Source organism: Chenopodium album, chromosome 19 (assembly GCF_948465745.1).
Source record: "Chenopodium album chromosome 19, dcCheAlbu1.1, whole genome shotgun sequence".
NCBI classification, from domain to species: domain Eukaryota; kingdom Viridiplantae; phylum Streptophyta; class Magnoliopsida; order Caryophyllales; family Amaranthaceae; genus Chenopodium; species Chenopodium album.
Genome location: NC_137852.1, coordinates 35,786,654 through 35,799,183, shown reverse-complemented (window position 1 = coordinate 35,799,183; position 12,530 = coordinate 35,786,654).

The window sequence follows — 12,530 nt, the reverse complement described above, 5'->3', positions numbered from 1 at the left end:
TATTCTAACATTCTCTCTATGAACACCGATGATAATGATATCATCTTTTATCTTTATTATGAAGGTGTCCATGAAATTTGTCATCTTTCTCGGAGCAAAGACCACACCCTAAAAGTTTGTCTAAAGAAACATGTCTCATGTTTTAATATCATAGTAGCTCAACTAGAGGCTAGCAATGTAACACCCCAATAATTCTCTCTTTAAACCTGTGAGGATCCTGAACAATATTCAAGAGAATTACTGGCGTGCTACCGCCACGTGTTCAAACGTTAAGGCTTTATCAGAAAATAGCAGCGGAAAAACTAAATCAGTTATAAATAAGTTTCAAAACCAACGAATGAAACCAAATTAAGTCATACAACTTGGAACCATTAAGGCCCTTATTCAAAACCCAATAAAAGTAGTAAGTGATTAAATTCAGTGTTCAAATAAATTCAAACCCAAAAGAAATAGTGTCGAATAAAATTGAATTAAAATAAATTCAAACTTGCAAAAGAAATAAAATACAAACAACCAACTCTCTACTCAAGATCCCACAACCCTGATGAATGCTGCATGTGTAAGAACCTGTGGTAATTCTGCTCCCCAATATTACAAGTGTAAAAATTGGATCGTCACAGGGTCATTGAAAGGCGAAGGCCATGACCAAAGAAAGACACACAAAGCACGCAATCAGCAAAGCTGAGTACATACAAGCTGCAAAATAAATTAAGAAATCCATAACATGCTACTAATAATCAATCATCATGCATCATTAAATTATAGACTCAACACACGATTCAACTATTTATATTACTAAGACTCCATTAATTAATATTAGGTAAATCATTATTTTTATTCATTGGATTACGCAATAGACAAGGTTGTCCAACCCATGCTCCATTTGGAACATCAATAAAAGAAAAACCCCATGCCTCCTTTCGGAAACATCAATAAACATCCAACGACCACGGGCGCGACTCCGTGACCGTAGTTAGTATGAGATCTCACCTAACTCCTAGTTTTGAAAAATATTTGAAATAAGAGACTCGTAGATCAGACGGCCTCGAGAAAAGTACACGGCTAATACCCCATGTACCCCAACCCCTGATTGTCATTACTCCAGTAGTACACCAATCCAGAGTTTTATTGCTCATCCATCTTGCACTTTACGTGATTTATAGATTTAGACTTGGTGATGACTCATATGCATAACAATACAATCAATCCAATATCAATTCAATCAAGTAAAACAACTTTTCAATTTCAATTCTTGATTTATTAGTGGCAAGCAACATTTATTATTTATTCCTTTACTACCTCGGTGTATAAACACCTTGAGTGCATAAGGCACCCCAAAACCTCAACCTCGTCTTAGAAGACTTAAATTCTTCCTTTACTCATCCTACTTGCATAATCATGAATGAGTAATAAATTAATCATTACACCAATCATATACCTTTGCCTCTAAGCGCACCTTGCATAATTAGAGCACAAATAATACTTGCAATATAAAATAGTGCACGTCATACGAAAATTCACAATGTATAACCAAACAATTTAACTCAGTCATCCCTATACATGATACTAAATTCTCGATCCGCCGTCCTTAAACATGCACCTAAAAGAAAGGTTTTGTAACTTGTACGTACCTTGAGCAAACGAATTGGTATGCCACTTTACTAACTAGAAATCACCTTCAATAAACTCCTCTCCTAAGCCAAATAATAACATCTCAATAAATACCCAATCAATCAAATTTACAGCAATACTAACTTACTTTAAAACCTTCAAAATCCAAATCAAACAACACTTTAAAATCTTCCCTTTAGTTAAAATTAAAGGCTTATATATAGTTCTTTAAATTTTTCTTCATAAAAACCTTAAAATACACTCTTATACATGAAATTACAACAAGTTCAAAGTCTAATAAAAATCTGAAAATTATATTAAAAACCCCTAAAAATCTCCCTTTTTAATGGGTGATTAAACCGACCCTCTTTATAAAACATCAAAAGTAGTACTTAGAAACTATTTCCAACACTTAAAACTTCAATAGAAACATATATTTATGCTTAATTAACTTTAAACATAATTAATTTTATTAATCAAACTCAAGGATAATATTTTAAGTATAAAAAAACTTCGTTAAAATCAAAAACTGCTCGAAAATCATATTTAGAGGCTGAATTTGGCCACGAGAGGGTGGTGCTCACTACCAAAGGTAGTGTTTCTTTCTTAAAACGTTGTTTCCACATGGAAAACACTACTTTTTTATCAAAATCGGATGAGTTCAGAAACTGATCGGGATTAAAACGGGATTAATATTAACGAACGAAAATCTAAAAATTAAAACACGAATCTATGTGTTCAAAATAATCTGGAATTAAGTTAAACTAATCAGTAGTTATAATCACCAAAATTTCAAAACATCATTACTATAAAAGCCCTAAATAAATTGTTCATAAAAACCCTAAAATCATGATTTTCAATAAATTGAAACCCTAGGTTTATAATTCATAAAATATGAAATTTATAACAGAAATATAATCTAAAATTTATAATCTTTATACCATTAAAATATAATTTGATACTAAAAATATAATCTTTATACTAAAATCAAAACCCAAAACAATTAAATTAACATTAAGCAAAATAATGAAACAAAAGAGGATGAAAATAAGACTAACCTTTTTGTGTGGGAAATTTTTGGAGATTCATGGGGTATTTATAGGAGAGAATTATTGTAGGGTAAAAAGAAAGATTGGGCCTCATAAAAATAATGGGTCGATTAAGTAAACAAATGGGTTAGGCTTGTGTGATTGGACATAAATTGTAGAATAAAGGTGCATAAAATAATTTGTTCAAATAATTTTCGACCCAGATTAATAATTTGAAACTTTTGAAATTAAATTATGAAAAAAAAACAAATAAATATTATAAATAAAATAAATTTTCATTTATAAAATATTTAAAAATACGGGGGATTACAAGCAATCTTGAACAAAGGGTGACCAACAACTCTTTTAGCCCTAGCCCTAGACATAACAACTCTGTTTTCTCTCATAAAACTAGTCCAAATAACATCAACCTTGGCTCATTCCCAAAGAACAACTATCTCTTGGCCTGCAACCTCCTTTACCCAATCTTTGCATGAGGATGCAACCATTGTTCCTACTAGCAATGCTTTTGCAACCCTTAGAGATTTTCAAGTTTCCTCTGGGGATAAAATTACTTAATGCTCCTATTCTAGAAACTTCTAGTGCTGCATTTGAAGAGGATAAACTCGATGATGCTTTCTTTAATGCTTTATGGATTATTTACCATAATCCTATCATATTGATGCGATATGAGTCTTTCTCTCCTTTTTCATTATACTACTAAATCTTATAATTTCAAAAGTAGGAAATAAAAAGATGATGGGGATTCTTGCTCCCTACCACTATTTTGTACTATGATTAAGTATCTTTGCTGGTTGCACTTCAGTTCGGATGTGAGATTCCAATGTTTAATATTTTATATTTTTCTTTTGTCTTTTGCTTTTGTTATTTTAGTCTCCTCTTTCAGAAGGGTAAGCTATATCTTCAATGTTTATATATTTTTATTGATCCCACTTTTGTAACTATTGTAATAATGGTTATATATCATATTTAAAGTCTCATGGTTCTTCTGGTTATTTCTCCTTTTGTTGCTCTACGTTATTTACAGCTTTCCACGTTGTCATTTCCTTTTTTTTTATAATAGATAATTACTGCATGAGGCTATTTAATTAGTTTTTGACCTCTTGTTCTATTTTCTTGCTATTTTTCTTGCTCCTATAATGCTAATTTCCCGTTGCATAATATGTACTTTCTATATGCATGCTACTTCTCTATCTCTTACTCATTTTTTGGACATTTTGTCAGAAACTACCTATTAAAAGCATTTTTTTGCGAGAAACTACCTAATAAAAAAAATGTTGTAAGAAACTATCTATTAAAATGAAAATGTTGTAACAGACAACTCTTTACCGGATTTTCACCCGTTAACTAATTTCTCCGGTGTTTACCACCCACACGCCGGTCACATAACATTTTAAAACCTTTTTTCATGCCCCACCAGCAGTGCTACCTTCCTCACCACCTCCCGACCACCACAACACCCCAAACCCACCTCAAAACACCCCCAAATCCACCCTCTCGCATCCCCAAAAGCAACACAAGCCCCAACTCTTTCGCAATTCCTCACCGCACCACGACACTCCCCTCTATTCCTCTTGACGCCACCTAATAGCACTGACACACAACTCATCCTCACCATACCTCGCTCACTGCTTATATGTCTCGCATCACCTTAAGATCCATAGCCACCAACAAATTAAACAACAGCCACACATACCAAGTCGCAATTCCAACGACGCTAAACCCAACAACAATAAAGCAACAACGAAGCAACCCAAGACATTAATTCAACCAATTTTTAACTCACAAAATTAGCCCAAATTAAGAAACCCAAAACGCATATTGTCAAAGGGAAGTAGGGGAAGGGAAAATGACGCAAGCTAGGGAAGCAAATGATGGATAAATTGATGGATATAAGGATTAAATGTTGATGTTAGGCACCAAATTGGGGAAAAAAGGTGAGAATTTGGTTAATTCATAATCATGTGACCCGCCGAGGGTGGTCAACGCCGGAGAAATTAGTCAATGATAGGAATCCGGCAAAAGAAATTTTATTACAACATTTATTATATTAATAGGTAGTTTTTTACAACATTTTTATTTTAATAGGTAGTTTCTTACAACATTTTTTTATTAGGTATTTTCTCGCAAAAAAATGCTTTTAATAGGTAGTTTCTGACAAAATGTCCTCATTTTTATGAGTTAATTTCATGGTTGTTCAAGTATGATCCTTATTTTTTGTCTTGGTTGATTTTGATCTCAATGTCAATTACAACAGTATTATGTTTAGGGTTTGAATTTGTTATGCTTACAAGTTTTTAAAATTTTTGTAATCGTGTATTGTTTTCTGCTCTCTGGCATTGGTTTGGAGCTAGTTTCTCACTTTTGTTTCCTGCAAAATTAATTATCTCCATGTGACTATCCTTTTGATGAATCTTTGTGTGCATCCTTGGCGGCACTAAGTTAAAGCTTTCTTCTCCTTTCCTCCCTTTCATTAACACCCCAATTTGCTTTGGTTTTAGAGGCTACTTTGTAACACCCTAGAAATTCCTTTCCTTTAAATACCCACTTTACTCTTTTAAAATACATTTTAGGAATATCTAAGACATTACCGCCACCGTGAAAACGGCTAAGGCAACTATCAAAGATACACAGTGGAAGACTTAATAATTAAAAACCGTTTAAACAAGTCAACTCAAAAGTCAACCAAACGAAAGTAAAGTTTAAAACCAAACAACAAAGTCAATTAAAATCAAACTACAACTTGGAACCTTTAAAGGCCCTTATTCAAAACCATTCCAAAACCAAACCTTTGAGTTAGTTCACACAGAATATGTCATAAATAAATAAAGCATAAAACACATCGTACTAATGGAAACTAGCATGATTCACTCTTCACTCATGCCCCGTCATGAATATGCTTCAATACCTGAAAAGTTTATCTCTACTTGTCCCCACTACTCTGCATTAAAAATGGGTCATCATAGGGCCAAGATAAAGACATGACCAAACACACAAACACACACAATCAGCAAAGCTGAGTACATAAGCGTAATTAATCACACTAACATGCTTTCACCTATCAGCACACACTTACCTCATTGCACTTGTTTACAAGCACATACAACAATCAACAAGACACATTAACTAGACACTAAATAATTCATTTAGCGTTGATTAAGCATCGAACGGGTTTCCAACTCTACCTCCCCCAATAAATTGAGGTTAACTGACACGGGAGCTAACCGTGCCAGCGACAAAACCACACGTAGGTGGCGGAATTCCAGCACATAATAATAATAATAAAAAGGAATGTACAGCGTCCTGTACTTCGTTAGAAATTATGATCAAATATAAAGTCACATAACTCCCCCCATATGTTCATACTCAAGGTATATACGTTCCAAGAGTTTCGGTGCGTTATCTCTTCTCTTTACGTTATTTACATATTACTAGACTTGGTGATGACTCTCAAAGCATAACAATTTAATCATCAATAATTATTCAATCAACAAACACACCAATTTAATTCTTGAATATTTAGTGACCACGTGATATTTAATGTTGAACCCTTTTTAATTCTACCTCATTGTCAAAGACACCTTAAACGCATAAAGCGCCATAAATCCTATCCCTCGGTGTTAAAAACACCTTAAGTGCACAAAGGCACCAACATACAATTTATTCCTAGTGTACATAGATACTTATATAGTTCCTTTTCTCATGCTTAAAGCATCAATAAAAGTTATATGAACCATAATTAAATTCCTTTTTAATATTCCAAACATAATTAAACATGTAGTTTAATTGATCATGCATTCTAACATGCCACAAATAAAAGCGTAGTCCATATAATCATACCAAAAATATAATTTTCCAATCCATAAACCATCACAAATAATTCATGCTTTACAATTCAATTTCCAACACCAATAATTCACAATTCCATACATAAACCTTAGCATGATACTACTTGTAATCAATTGAAACCAAACCTAGCATGATTCTACATCATCAAAATATGCTTAGTACATGAACGTACCTTGAGTACGATCTTAAAATCGCCACGACTAATAAAAATTATTGCTTACTTCGAAGTTTCCTACACATTAAAATCATAATAGAGTATTAAAATCCACTCTAAACAAATTTCCAGCAATATATACTATTTTAAAACCCCTCATAATTTAATTAAAGTAAGCTGAAATTATATTTAAAACACCATAATTAAGTCCCAATTAATGGGTAATTAAAATTCTTTCAAGAAACATAATATTAAGTGTTCTACATAAAATTCCAGCACTTTATTTTAATTAAAACTTGCTGTAATTAAGCCTCAAAACACTTCAAACAAAGATCTAAACCAATATACATCATAACCCTTCCATAATTCATAAATCAAGAACCTAGGGTTTCAAAAATTGGGGCTTTTTTAATTAAAATCAAAATCTGAAACTTAATTGACATAATAATTATAATCAAACATCAAAAATCAAATCCCAAAACTCATAATTTACACTTAGATTTAAGCATAGATTAAATTAAAATAAGAAAGCTAAGTTTTTTTTTTTTATATGTATGTTCGAAAAAAAAGGGGAAAAGAGGAGGTGGCAGCCACCGGCTGCCGACTGCTGGCAGCGGCGACCACCTGCTACCGGCGGCTGACGGTGTTGGTAGCGGCGGCCACCTGCTGCCGGTGGCTGGCAGCGGTGGGGGGGGCGGACACAAGGCAGCCGAAAAAAAAAGAAAGGGGAAGGGGAAAAGAAAAAGAAAGAAAAATAAGGAGGAGAGAGAGAGAGAAGTTTACCTTGGGTTTTCTCCAATCTGGGCAAAGTTGATTTGCCTCATAAGTGGGATATTTACACCCCTTCTCAATCAATTCCTCTTTCCCTAAACTTCCTCTTTTAGTTTTTCCTAATTCCTTCCCTAATAAAACTTGTTAAAATTAAGCTTTCTTAAAATAAAACCCCAACTTTTATAAATAAAGAAATTAAATAAACTTTCCTTTTATAAAAATATTAGTTAAAATGCCATAATTAAAATATTAAAATTGTTTAAATACTTTATAAAATACATATTTTAAATAAAATACGTATAAAAAAACGGGGTATTACATACTTGCTGGAGGTTCATGGAACTTAAGTTTGGCCCGACACCCTTGCTAGCTAGGTGATTGTGCCTAGGATAAGATCAGGGGTGTTCAACTCAACTCCATAATAATGAGGGCTCCCACTTTCTGCCCCTTGCTAGCACAAACATTTCAATGATTGTTTAATATTATGGTGATGGATTTAATTTTTACCTTATATTTTTACTAAAATCTTACAGTTACTTGTTTTGTTGTACGAGGGTGTCTTCTTCTGTGTAGGCCTTTTCAAGTGCATGCATCTCGCTTCCATCACGTTGCTTTCTAACATATTTTATTACTTGCTCATCATCAATTTCCTTTTTTGGAAACCTTTCACAACATTTTACTATGTTCTGATCTTCTAGTGGGCCCCCCCTAAGTATCATACTTTAATATTTTCAAATTCTGACCTCTCTCCTTCGAACTATCATACTTTATTCTTCCATCAACTCTACTTCCTTTATATTTTATTACTTTCTAATATTTCTCTTTAAACTCTACGCATGGAGCAATGATCAAGTATAATATACGGAGGGTGTAGCTTTGAACACATCAAGAGGGATATTTTGTGCATGCATTTTAAATCTGTATTTTATTGTTGTTTTACTCGGTTATACTTTCATCAAATATGAAATTGTAAAAACACTCATTTTATTTAAGATCTAGGGCTTCCAAACCCCTACAAAACCGAGTGCTTGACACTGATCACTATGGATACTATGAGGAAAAGGCTCACTTCATTAAGACGCTTATTTCATCCATATGAAAATTCTAAGCTGGAACATTTGAGGGGTTAAGAAGCCTGAAGCTTTAGATGAACTAGTACATCTAAGGAATAAACGCGTATAAACGGGATATTGTTTTCATACTAGAAACAATGAGGTCAATGACAAATGCTAAAATTAGTAAGACACTGGTCATTCGAGGGGTGTTTGGATATGTTGGAATGATGAAAAATTTTCTACAAATTAGACTACCTTAACAGATAGATGTGCACATTTCAAAATTAAATTTTTTGCCCTTAAATCATGATTTCTTAATTGCATGTATTTAAGACCCAGCTCAAGAAACTAATAAAAATCATTTCAGATATTACCTCACCTCGTTTTGTTCTAACATAAGTATTCCATGGTTAGTGTTAGGCGACTTTAATGAAATTTTATGTCCAATGAACAAGATTGGAGGAGATCTTTTTTACCACACCTACTAAAACGACTCCCAAACTTCCTAGCTACTGCCTCTTTTATAGACATACCAAGCACCCAAAGCTCTTATCTTCAAGAAATGAACTAATAACAGTGTATTATACAAAAAGATAGATTGGCAGTATCATGGATCGTTAAAAGAAGATCATGTCGAAGATGGGATTGTTTTGGAATAATCAAAAGGGTAGGGTTATTCTCAAAAGACCGAGAAAAGGTAGGTGAGATTATTTATTTTCATTTTTTCTTTTTATTTGCATGTCCTTTGGCTTGGATTGCAATAAATAAATGTCGCAATAAAAATCGAGTAGAAGCTAATAAGGGTGAGATTGTCTTCTGAATGCAATTTCATACCATCATCCTTGACTTATTCGTTCTCATTTCATGACCACATGAAGTTCGCAACCTTCATGGACCAACTCATAACTACCTTTGATTTTGTGCTTTTCGTGGTTGCCTTTATTAGTCTATGAATGGTTTACAAGTTTCTTTAAAACTTGTTAGCTGCTCCCTACTTTATCCTTTATCCATAATCGTTATAATGTCAAATTCACCACTTCTTATAATTTTCTAATAACATTCACATGTGTTAAGGTAAGCCAACTCCTATGACGTCTAATCATGTAGTTGGCACATGGCTCTGCATCTTTTGTAATGGCTGGTGAGTGGCGACATCACGCTTTTAGCATGCATCCTTGAGGCTTTGAGAGTTTTGGAAGGTTGATTGTTGGGTCGCGATTGGCCTTTAAGAGTTTGTGATGTTGAACTTGGGCTTTAGAAGATTTAATGGGATTTTAGAGGTTTGACTTTGGTATTTGGGGATTTGACTTAAGAATTAGCCCTTTTGGGCTTTTTGAAGCTTAGGAGAATTTGTAAAGCATAAGATATCGACGACGTCAATTCTTGCCCTTGAAATCATACCAGTTTAGCAAAATGGTAGTTTCATCATATGATCTTAGAAAACATATGTAATCCATTATCCCAACTTTATCCTTAACTATCTTTTCTATTCTTATCCATTTTTTTGGAGTAATCCAATCAACTCAAGTCCATCCTAACCTCGTGGCAACTCTATCCTAATAAGTTAACTATATCCAATTAAGTCAAGTTCAATCCTAAGTCGAGTCATGTCATCTCTTAAACCTCTAATTTGAGTCAAGCTTGTATAATATATGGTATTAGAAATCAGATTTAATCCATTACCCTACCTTTATTCCTAGCCTTTATATTTTTTAGAGTGATCTAGTAAACTCAAGTCCATCCTAACCTCCTGGCTTGGCAACTCTATCCTAATTCTTCTTTTTTTTTTTTGGGAAGAAAACTCTATCCTAATTCCAAGTTAACTATATCCAATCAAGTCAAGTTCAATATATCCTAAGCTAAGTCATGCCATTGTGATTTACATACAAACTACCAAGTATAAAAATGGTAGATGATTCATTATTGTAATCACAACTAATAAATGCTCATAATTTATCAGATACTAAGTTTTATATAATCTTTTATTAGATAAAAATAAACTTAATGTAAATATAGACTACCAAGTATAATGATAAATAAAGATGATTTTTTTTTTTTTTGAGAAAATTAATAAAGATGATTCATTGTATGAAATCACAAGTAATGTTTGCTCATAATTATAACACAAATTGAAAATTAAAAGTAGTTGTTGATAATTTATTCTATACTTTTTGATCGAAAAGATATATTAATATTTTATATGTAATAGCTAACCAACATCCATAACCTGACACGAGGTGGAAGGTAGGTCGTTGGGCTAACTTTTCTATGTCAAAACAAAATTTATAAACTCTCGACACACCTTTATACAAGTATAATGGCAAGTCAAGGGATCGAACCCAAAGGAATGGAAGCTAACTACTTTTGTCTCGGTCAAGCTATCTCGAAGTCAAGGGGTAGGTGTGTGTTTAATCTAAGCAACAAAACAAAACAAACAAGCAATAGAAATCAATATAACAAAACACTAGGGATTAGGATTCACATATATTAGCAATGAACATAGCAAATTGGGATAGGAAGTTGACTAAGTCGAGTGATGCGAGGGAAGGTCAACTATGCAATAAAGAGAGAGTGATAGGCTAATCTCCTATAGGTCAAACTAGAGCCAACTACGAGAGACACTAACTAGGAACCTCACAAATCACCTCAATCGACAAATGTAGGACACAAATCAATGGACCGTATCAATGTGAACCTACAATGCAATTTAGTGCATAAATCAAAGTTAGCTACTCTTCAATCTAAGCACACATGCACATAATCAAACAACCAATTTAATCACATCATCAACTCCATCAAAATCCCCCAATTTATATCGATTCATCACATCATATATGCTTCACCATTACCCTAGCAAGCTAACTACTTACTATCCATAGAAATTGCAATCAAAACTAAACTAATCAACAAAATCATCAACATCATATCAAACAAGATAAAATCAATCAAAACTTAATCAAACTTGAACAATTAACAACACAAATGAAATCAAGAATTAAAGATTGTATTAAAGTAAAGAAATCCTTACAAACTTGCTTCAAAATCAAGTAGAATCAATCTTCAATCATCAAAATTAATGGTTTCTCTCTCTTCAATCCTCCTCTTTCTCTCTCTACAATTATCCCTAAAAATGATCTAATTAATTTCTAATTGAAATCCCTCTCTAAAAATAGAAGGAAAAACTATATATAGTAAAATTAACTAGGAGAAATTAGTTAGATCGTCCCAAAAAGACCCCGAAAGATGCGGCCAGTCAAAGGTAGGGCACGGCCGCTCTAATGTGGGTACGGAAACAGGGCCTCCAGGAGGCGCGCCCGCGCCCAAGTGAGGCGCGCTCGCACCACAGGTTGTGCGACCGCGCCTTGGTCGCGCGCGCCTGCGCCTGGGTGTAGGGCACTCCTCCCCTTCTTCGATGATTTTCATCCTCGTGCGCTTTTCTTTGGTGATGGTGATGAACACTAAGGTAGACAGTCTTGAAATGGCTTCAACGGTGGGTTCAACACCAAAATGGTACCCCCATCGCATGCGTGCACCAACTCATAAACTTCACCTTTGTATTCCTTCACACTTGAGCTTCAAATGTCAAGCAAGAGGCATCCAAAATGATGTGAAATGAGGGAAGGAGATTCGGGAATTTTTGAATCACGATCTTAACCTGAAAAACAAATGAAAACAAGCAAATAAAAGAGAAAAAGGCAAAATAAACTAAGAAATGCATAAGAAACATAAAACCAAGTAAAGAAATGCAAACTAAGAGAATAAGGAACAAAACTAAAGGAAAACTAAGGAAAATAGCCATGAAAACTTGAAAAGTCATGAAATTCATCCTAAAAGGACTCAAATGAGTGCCATAAATGACACTTATCATAACCGAATAATTGTACTTTAAATAACTATCTTCATAGCTAACAAATTGTTGACAAATAACACATACTTGGGCCTGTTCTAATTTACGGAACTGAACTGAACTCATTAGAGCTGAGCTGAACTGAACTGAACTAAATTATTTGACAATTGATTATTATTATTATCATTATTATT